The sequence below is a fragment of the Diadema setosum genome, chromosome 4, assembly GCF_964275005.1.
Source record: "Diadema setosum chromosome 4, eeDiaSeto1, whole genome shotgun sequence".
NCBI classification, from domain to species: Eukaryota; Metazoa; Echinodermata; class Echinoidea; order Diadematoida; family Diadematidae; genus Diadema; species Diadema setosum.
Genome location: NC_092688.1, coordinates 48,509,113 through 48,519,975, shown reverse-complemented (window position 1 = coordinate 48,519,975; position 10,863 = coordinate 48,509,113). Strand labels below are relative to the sequence as shown.

At 37.6% G+C, this 10,863-nt stretch overlaps 1 long non-coding RNA gene and 1 pseudogene across 1 annotated transcript; both read left to right on the top strand.

The window, feature by feature from the left end:
- Window positions 1-733: 733 nt before the first annotated feature.
- LOC140227957 (N-terminal EF-hand calcium-binding protein 1-like) lies at window positions 734-4,679 on the top strand (annotated as a pseudogene).
- A 2,074-nt stretch (window positions 4,680-6,753) lies between these two features.
- On the top strand, window positions 6,754-8,424 carry LOC140227401 (uncharacterized). The gene is made up of 3 exons (XR_011901050.1): window positions 6,754-6,775; window positions 7,465-7,498; window positions 8,044-8,424. It is a non-coding gene; the product is annotated as an uncharacterized lncRNA (long non-coding RNA).
- The last annotated feature ends 2,439 nt before the right edge of the window (window positions 8,425-10,863 follow it).

Here is a 10,863-nt window from a genome sequence, read left to right as displayed (position 1 = left end):
AATATATTTGACAAAAAATATATTTGACCAAAAATCATATTTGACCAAAATATATTCGACAAAAAATATATATATTTCACCAAAAATATATTAGACCCAAGATATATTTGACATGGCGTTCTATACTTACGACAAGAAATCATTCGATGAACAAAAAACCATTCGATGAACAAAAAATCATTCCATAAAAATAAAAAGTCATTCGATGACAATACAGCGCAGCGCAAGCTTACACTGCACGTGTCGTGGCGTGTACACTGTGGTATACACCATCAATCTGCAAATTGCATGCGCATGCACATCCGCGCGCGCTTGCTAGCCCGTATACCGTGCGGTGAGAGCTAGACGTAAGACGCTCGCGTGTGGTACGCGCGCTATTATACAAAGCATTAGCGATTTCGATGTCTGTCTCTTCTGAAAGTGGGAGTAGGAACGATCTCGATGGCGTTATGCAAGAGATTCAGCTCCGCCATTGCCAGTGAGATGACGAGCGCGAGATCGATCGGGATCAGGTCGCCCGGTCATGGACATACTTGGAGACTAAGTTAGCACGAGCAGAGCAACATCAGCGGTAACCGCAGCAGCGACCCCAACACGTTACTGGTACAGCGCCCGGCCGCCCCGGGCGGGGGTTACATCAGCGGCAGCGTTTACGAATAGCCCGACCAGACGGAGGTACGCTGTGCGAATATCCTACGTACAGCGACTGGGCTGTGACTGGGCAGCGCCTGCCATGACGATCCGGTCTCCAACCCAAACATCAAGCAGGCCAAGGGCAAGACCACAGCCTGAGGCTGTAAATAGGCTCAGGCTCAACCACCGGCACCGCACCGGCACTACGGATACGGGCTCAGCCTCAGCAACCCCAGGTTGGTAAACTGTCGTAGACCGATGAGATCTGTATCTGTATCGTCACTGTATGGTTTAGTCAGCAAAATGTCCAGGAAGACATATCCACGCTAACTTGTAGAGGAGCACTACGTGTGGACAGAACGCGACCATTGAAATTTGTCTGAGATCTGTCTCTTCTCGTTGCCGTCGGTCATGGGCTTCTTAGAGACAGATTCCGGCGGTAGTAAAATGGTAATGCAGTATTGGCAGTAAGCCAATATCGTATCTAAGAGGCAAGAAGATATACCTCAAATTTCACTCTACCAAATTCCACCAAAATTTCAGGGATTCCTTAGTATCTCATTTCCAGTCACTCACATAAATTTGAATTAAATGAGACATGGGGAAGCATTGAATTCAACGTTGACTTAGTTGTGGTTGTTTCTGCTCGCGCTCACAGCTTGCGCTGTCTAATGTTAACGTTACACATTACGGTGGCTTTTAAATAAGGGGGACCATCATAGACATCATAAAAAACAAGGTTATATGCCTTCTAACCTGGAGTAATCTGTAACTCATCATGAAATATAGATTGCTAGTTGTTCTCCCCCCCCCCCCCACCCCATGAGACTAACAATTAGAGTTACTGTCACACAGGTCAGTATCATTACGACAGCGCGTTGCTGACTGCAGTTATTCACGCGATCACGATTACTCTCCACAGGCATTCATTGTCGGGAGGTAGTTCGCCGTACAGGAGGAAAAGAATATGAAGTTTCCGTGACAACCTGAGGACATACGTTGATGCAGCAGGAAGAGATGATGGATGTGTGAGGTAAGACATCGTGTCCTCATTGCTAGATTCCCACTGGTGTGATATTTTGAATGGAAAGTGCTTCAGTAATATTATACTAATCACAGAGTTAGGAAAATTGACTTTATTTCTTTTTTTTTTCTTCTATGAATGTGATGTTTCTTATGGAAAGTTATGAGATTGAATAAGCTGAATGAACAATTCTCAGAGGATATAGGTATGTGATATAAACAGCCATCCCTATCTTTCAACAGAGCAGAATTCTGGATGCCTAATCCAGTCAAGTACTAACTTAGTCAAGTACTTGTACTGTTTGAAAATTGTTGTTCAAATTTTACCTCTTTATTGTTATTTATTTGTGTGTGTGTGTGTGTGTGTGTGTGTGTGTGTTGAAACTAAAGTTTCAAAGATGAAGTTTAGGAAGTCAAGACTTTATGCCCCATTGTGAATGTTTTTTACTTTTGTGATAAACTTGGAATATAGTGATTTGGTGTGTTTTTTCAAAGCTAGTAATATTAGGAATAATAAAGTAGTGATGGTAGTGATCATAATAAAATTTTCATGATGAATTATCACTGTTGTTATTACTTGAATAATGAAAATGATGTTTCTAGTCATGATTATCATCATCATCATCATCATCATTTATCATTGCTTTCCCCTTTGCAGAATTACAATATATGTGCCTCTAAATATATTGTAGGCAAACTATAATAGCAGTACCTAGAGAAACCTGAAACAAGTACCGGTACATCAATATGGTACTAATTGGAAACATTTCAGTTCATCTTTTCAACATCAAGTTTATTATATGTTGATACAATTATGTTCCAAAAGGTACATGTATACAGTATTTACCCAGTAATGTCATGCATTGTATTTCTGTTGTTTCCACTAATACACAATGGCAGCTACAGTGTGAGAATGTTTGAGGCCATGAGGGGACCTGTAACTATGTCGTCTACGAGATCTGGGAAACAGAAGAGGACTGGAAGACGTGAGTCACTTTGTGTTGATCTCTATTGATCCAGTGATGGTTTTGCCAAGGTTTGACACTGTAGCTCCTTATAATAAAGCATAGATTATTAAGTTCAGAAGAAAATCAAGCAAACAATTCCATACTTCGTCAAATTCATGAAATTCTTCCGTCGAGATGTTTTCATTGCGACTGATTGACAAATTGCCCCACATCGACGTAAATAAGCACTGAATTGATCAGTGTTTTAGTAGTAGCCATGATATTTACGTCGATGTGGGGCAATTTGTCAATCAGTCGCAATGAAAACATCTTGACGGAAGAATTTCATGAATTTGAATAACAAAGCAGTACCCGCTGCATGCTATAAGGATTAGAACCAACACTTGCTGTCGGGCGAAAGCTCGGTGGTCTAGTGGAGATGACGCCTGTCCGGTGATCAGGAGGTTGTAGGTTCGAATCCTGCTCGACTATGTACGCCCATGATTTTTTATCATGGCTACTACTAAAACACTGATCAATTCAGTGCTTATTTACGTCGATGTGGGGCAATTTGTCAATCAGTCGCAATTCCATACTTCATTTGTCAGAATAAATTGTGCAGTATTAAAAGAAGAAAAAAGTGTCTTGTTCAGAATATGTTCACTGTTATTGTAGTTTGTGTTTATTTGTTTGTTTGGTGGGTCATAGGATTTCTGTACCAGATGTAATTGCTTATGATTTGTGGTATTTTGTAGTACATGTATCATGTTCTTTGTTGATAAGCTTGTCTTGTATTCTTTCAGGAACTTTGCTGGTGCCAAGTCAAAGTCTTTCCGTCGAGAGAATGTGGATCTTTTGGACAAACCAGAGCAGCTGTCTTCAATGGCTATACCAGGTGAGAGTCATGTTACCCCAGTGATAGCTGGAGTCCAATTCCAGAGTGGTTAACCCTGACTTTAACTAGTGGGGAAATTCTGTTTAATCAACATATTGCTTACAGGAGCCATGCTTGTGCTGCGATAACTATTTTATCAGAGGATCCTGTTCAGTGTATATCAAAATTTTACGACCCTCATAAAGGTAGTTACATCAATCAGCTAATCTTTGAGGAGTTGTAGATTCAGAAAGAAATGAAGACAGGATACTGTAAAAATTTTTGTTTCAAAAAGTAGATTCTAGAGTATCTATCTTGTGTTGCAATAATCAAAAGTGCACACCCAATTCTTAACAATCTCTATTCTCTACTTACACAAAATGTTGTTCTTACACCCCAATGGAAGTAGTTTTGTGCATACTGTAAAGCAAGAAATATTTGCAGTGTGAAATTTTCTTGAATCACAGCTGACAGCCTTTTTTTTTCTTTTTTTTTTATGCCTCCGCCACGAAGTGGTGCCGGAGGCATTATGTTTTCGGGTTGTCCGTCCGTAATGAATTTTGTGGACAGCGTAACTAAAAAACGTTTTGAGGTATCGTAATGAAACTTGGCATGTATGTGTATTAGGGGGTGAAGTTGTGCCTATCAACTTTTGGGTGCACATGCTCAAGATCAAAGGTCAAAAGGTCAAGGTCAAATACGTAAAATTTCACTATTTCCACCATATCTATGCAATGCCTGAGGATATTTTCTTAAAACTTAATGTATACATGTATTACCCAATTAAGATTCTCTGGTGGAAGTTTGGGGTCATGAGGTCAAAGGTCAAAAGGTCAAGTAACAATATTTTTTTGTCCGTAACTTGGAAATTGTTCATGGTATCTTCATGGAACATAGCATATATACAAATGTACATGTACTGACTGACAATGATTATCTAGAGAATTTAGGGTTCATGGGGTCAAAGGTCAGGGGCCAAAGAAAAGGGCAACACTTCAACATTTTACTATTTCCCTCATATTTATGCAATGCCAGCGGGATTATTTTTTTTTTTACACTTGTATGCATGTATAACCTGATAGAGATTCTCTGGAAACTTTTTCTTTTCTTTTTTTTTTTTTTGCCTTAAAGGTCAAAAGGTCAAAGATCAAGGGAAAGTGCTGAACTAACTTTTTCCTCCATATCTCAGAAGTGGCTCAAGGTATCTTGAAACTTTCTACATATTTATGCATGTTCTGCCTGACAGTGATTATCCTATGAATTTTACGGTCAAAGGCCAGATGAAAATGGTAACAATGTACTTTTCAATACAGAAATTGCACTTTTTCTCCATACCTTGAAAAGTACTCAATGCATAAACTTATGAATGGGCAAAGTCAAGTTAAAGTCCCTAAATCCCCAAATGCATGCTCTCCTATTCATCCAATTAAACTTAGGTCAAGGAAGGTGAATATTCAACACATTTGTGACAAACTTGTTATTTTAATATTTTGCCAATTGTGTGAAAATGTAATCACACATTGTCCACATGTACAGTAGACCTATTAGGAGAATCATGCATTATGGCGGAGGCATACCAGTCGCCTTAGCGACATTTCTAGTTCAGCATGCCACTTGAATTCAATGCATACAGTGCATACAGTGTAAACAAGAACTTTTGCATGTACATGTATTTTGATTTTGTGACTCTTTGATCTCACAAAATTTGCAAAATTGGAATACACACGAAAATGTTTGGCTTAAAATGGTTCACTATTTTTGCTTCAATTGAGTTCTGCATGCCAAAAACGAAAGATTGTATACTTCATTCCGTTCAAAATAATTGTATGGTGGAATAATTATTCAAATATAGGCATTAAAGACTCTAAACAGTGTTTTCACGGAAGAATTAAAATGGGTTGATGCTTATTCTCCAACAAACGTTATTCATTCATCCATTTCATTCATTCATCTCATTTATTTTCACTTTCATTATTGGTTGACAAAATCTGTATTAAAAACACAAACAAACAAACAAAAATGCACTGTGTCAAATATGATAATGGAGAAATCATGAGAAGTACAACGTAGTCTTATTGAAAATGACCCCTTAATAACAAATATGATGTAAATATGTGTAATCATTTATAATCATTTGTAATTTGATTGAAACAAACATGAATATAAATTGTGATAAGATTATGTATTGATTTCTACTTTGCAAGAAATCAGTTGAAATTTGAATTATTGATGAAAACTTATCCCGTAATGACCAATTTGCATGGACACATTAATGATTATGCAAAAGTATGAAGTGAAGGATCTATGAAGATAGATTGCAACATATGATTTTGTTTGTTTGTTTGTTTCTCTGTGTTGGTAGGAGCATAGCTGCCTGGGACCCTGATAGCCCTATCCATCATCATGAGGTTTCCCAACCCACTCAATGCCATGCAGAGCCTTTGGATCAACGTCATCATGGAAGGACCACCTGCTCAAGGGTGAGCCACAATGTGCACACATCAGCAGGTCTGAGAGTATTCTGAAGGGGGAGGGCAATTATGCCGGCAGTGCAGTCATTATTCTGATTCAGTCTAATCAGGCCACTCTGCATAAAGATTCACAATCAATCAATCAGTCAATCAATCAATCAATCAATTAATCAATCAATCAATCAAATTTCTTCAAGCAAATATCTTTGAACCTCATTAAAGCTTTGGTTTCAAAATATTTCATTTTACCTTTTCATCGGCTAAAGCAGCATCTTAGTGAGTACCATTATAATTCTTCAGTCATGGGGAAAATAATTTTGTAAAAGTAAAAATCAATACCTCTCAAATCAGCAGTGTTTCGAAGTCTCATTTGTATGCCACTCTCCTTCTCTTTGTGACCCTTCTTATTGGAAAGTCTGGACGCCAACTATTTCTACTCTACGCATTAATGTTGTTTCCAAAAATCCTTTCTGTCTATATGGCTACAGATTTTATTGTTAATTTGGAAGAAAGGACAAATATATGTTCATTCTTTAAAAAAAAGAAAGAAAGAGTGTGTATACATGTATTATCAAAGATGGATAATGAACAAATACTGACATGAAAAAAAAAATTGTGCATTCTGTAGTTCACATTACTGTATGATAATGTTTCATTCTCTCCCCACTCCTCTGTCCAGTCTCGGAGTGGAGCCATTGGACAAGGATGTAATAAGGAAGCCTCCTCGTTAGGTTCGTGACCCCATGATCACCAGACCTCTTCTTATTTATGTAGTCATGTCTGCCCTCATCATCGTCGTGGGGATCCTCTGGGTCTTCTGGAGAGAGGTTAGTGCTCCCTTTATTGTCCATGACTGTACACACATTTCTATTAATATTGGTCAAGTTCTTCCTTTACATAATTGTAATATTATGCCCTTGCTACATTGTGCCGAGTGATAACATTAGTGCATTTAGCAAGCTATCTTCTGTCAGATGCTTTGTCATGCGGATTGTAATATTAGATAATGATGCATGTATTGATTTGATTAGATTTATCCATTGTCTTTATAGATACTTGGCTGTGTATATTAGTACATGCAGTAGCAGCATTCATCTTCACATACAGTATGCAATGAATTGTTTTGCTCCATGAAGCCTTTTCAGAGTATAAGGACAAGCATGATACTATCTTGAGCTGGGATTTATCAACTTGTGCCTGTCAAGCAGTCCAGATGGCACTGTAATAATGACTGCTCCTCTCGATTAGATGCAATCCTGCCTCAGCCTTCTCTGTGTCAGACAAAGTCATAAAAAGACGTGTAGCATACATGTATGAATACAAGACCATACATACTGTCTGATGCACCACTGGTGATGAAATTACTCAATTGTGTACAGACTTTGTCAGTACGTTTCAACATAAAGTAATGAGTGATAATTTTGATAAGTAATGTTGTCAAACATGCAGATCATGCCTTGGTTAGCTGTCCTTCAAGATGTAACTGATGTTGGTTATCCACTTCCCACCACTACAGGAAATATTCCAGATGGAAGCACTGTCAGTATAAGGTGAGTGTGGCATGAACTTCCCTCCCCTTCTCCCATCCCACTGGTGTATTCGCACACTTTTGCCATGTTATTGTTGAAACCAAGGGCCGTCATTTAAATATCACAGGCTAATTGTTAATTGTACACATTGTAAAATTATTGCCCATTGTACGCTAATGTGTACAAATGTGTCCTTTAAAAGCAAAAAAATTGAATGAGTTAACTATGTGTAAAACATCTGTCATTATGATTGTACTTCTTCACAACTAAACCTCAGCACTTCTGTAGGATTTCTTGTATTCTGCTCTGCTTCATGTTTTGAGAAAATTAGAGGTTTCTTATACTTTTTTTCACTTTATAAGATATTTGTAGGAAAATAATGCTATATATTTGGTTTCATAGGCTGCTGACTGGATGGTATAATTGACTAATTTAATGTCTAATGCACTACAATGACTTCCATGTCTGTTTAATTAGAGGGGCAATCAGGCACAGTTTTACTCTTTTCCATAGAACTCCTTTTAATGACTTACTCTCGATTGACTGATTTTTGTTGCTCATTTCAGATATCTGTTTCTTGGTGATGCTGACTTCCTCTGTCTTAGTTGTGCCGGAGATTAAAAGTAGGGTCATCGGCGGTTGAGTCGGCGTCACATCATCAAGCAACTGTGTGATTTTGAACTTGTTTGACCTGACGATGGTCTCATTGATACTTGGCAGGAATCTTATGTGGTTTTGCAGTATTTCTGACGCATTCAATCTGTCAAAATCTTCATACATGTACTGGTGCACGGACATTTGTTTGGTTGGGTATACTCAGTGAAAGTCATTAATAAGTGAAGACTGTGTACAATTGTACCTGCTACCTGTATTTTAGGTGTAAAACTCATATTTAACGAAACCCCATTCGATAGAGAGGGTCTGTTGCATCCAAAAATTTGTTATATAACCAGTTTAAAAGCCGTCACGACATACCGGTCAGAAATTCCTGGGCTAAATCACCCAGCACCACTGACAAATCGATTCTCTGAATAATACTAAATAAAATCTTCGAACCGGACTTATCAGTCGCCAACACGCTGTACTGCACGGCCATTTTCCGACACCAGGTGTTGTTGTTGTTGTTGTTGTTTTTGATAATTCGCAAACCCGTATCGCGCCCTCTCTCAGTAAAAACGATGTATTTCCTTTTTTTTGTGTGTGAAAAGTTCAGGGTCGGGGGGTTTTCTAGGGTCGGGCGGGTTACGCCAATACAATGATTTTTTTTTTTTTTTTGCCTTATGGAAGTGTTCCTGTTTGCACAAGGTTTTATATTGAAGTGTTTCTCATGGTTCTTATAATGGGCATTTACTTTAAACAATTATGACTGATAATGGTTTTTATTGATGATGAAGGTTGCCAGTATTGAGTAATGCATTCATATTTAGTTCATTTCTTGAATCTGTAGCATTTGATCTCATGTATTTGAAATTTTGCAATTGGTACATGAATACCAACTCTTTCATCTGCACTATTGCAGTCTTTCAGCAGTTACAGATTTGTATGATGATAAGATGACAAGAACATTTTAATGTGTAATGCTGCTTAAAGGGACAAAACAAATCATGCCCCTATGAAATTGAATTCAGGTTAGTTCTCTCCCTCCCCTTTCCCAAGTAAACATACAGATTTCATAGTTGTGATGACATTCTCTGTCAGAATCGTCTTTGATATATTTGCAAGTTTTATGGCACTGGTTACTCAGAGGAATACCAATACCAATGTCAACCCATCACTCCCAGTCAAGCCATTTTTTTTTTTTTTTTTTTTTTTTTTTTTGGTTGATAGCTGATGATGTTAGGGGAAGGCGAAAGATTGATTATATGGCTCATTGCCAATCATTCCAATGTCTAATCCACTCAATGTGTTTATGTCACATCCTCAGTCATCATGACATCATAATAATGTTTGTATTATTTTTATGACAATATTACATCCCTATCACATCGCCAGCTCATTATCAACATGACATCCTCACATCATCATCATCATTAGATTATCATGACAGAATCCTGATAGCTGCATTACATTCATGAATGTGAACAGGAACCACACGGAGAACAGTGCAAAGATCACTAAAGTGGCTACCCTCTATGAATAAGACTAAATCATCATCATCATCGTCATTGTCATCAAGACATAATTCTTATACCTTTATAACATCATAGCATCATTCTCACATTATTGTGATATCATCACCAAACACTGTGACATCATCATGACACTAATGTGACATCACATCATTTTCCTATCATTCTTCATATTGTCCCTAAACCGTGACATCATCCTGCCATTAACCTTCCATCGCTTTCCTTTTACCCACTCCAATGAATAGCACTTTTAATGGGATAGAGATTTTATAGTCTCTATGCAAGGGGTAAACCCATTTTATCCTCTTTATTATGAGCAGGTCTAGCTCTGTAAGAATATTGGATATCACCTTGCTCAGTACAAAAATATTGTCTGTGGTGTTTCCTCAGTATTCATGACTCTTTAAATTGCCAGAGGTTACAATGTACGTAAATATCTCGAAACACTGCACCATTTAACTTTGAATGAAATTTTATGATAGATTAATTTGATCACTGTGGTCCAACTGAAATGTACTTACATTGTTAGATTACATGATATGAGCTGAAGGACCCCTGACTGTAAACTATAAACTGCCATATGTAGATTGTTGAAAACAGTAAGATTTACAGTGGAAAGGCAGGATTTACATCCTGGTGTTGGGAAGAAAAATCCACATTCAGTTTTTCACATTGGCTGTGATAATGCTGGAAGAGCATAAACAGAATTGATAGTGTTTAGCTCTCAGTCTTCTAAAGTTCTAGTGGGTTTTCCTTAGTTCAAAAATATGATTTAGTCCACATTGTGAACAAAGTTCCTTCATAGGTGTGTGAGTTTTTATTGTGTGTCTGTCTGTTTGTCAGTGTTGTTGAGTGTATATGAATCTTTCTTGCGGATTCAGAAATTATTCGTAAATGTACAAATTATCGTCTTATCAAGGAGGTACTAGTACCTCCTTGGTCTTATAAAGTTTTTATTTTTCAATTACTTAGCAATGTACAATCCATACAGGAGTGCCTCTCTTGATCATGTTTTGCAGCTTATCTGAGATTCTAATATTAAAGACTTCCTACAGCAAGTGTAATTTTGTGGTATCTCTAGACTGATGTATATCTGCATAGTTCTATTTGTCTCAGAGTTAATTTTAAAGGGATGTTGACTTCAATCCTGTTTACTTAAGTGATCAATGTGAAATAGTTTTGTTTATTGACAAAGTTGAACAAAGTTGCTTACAATATACACTGGAACTGGAAATACAAATGAAGTCAGTGACACGA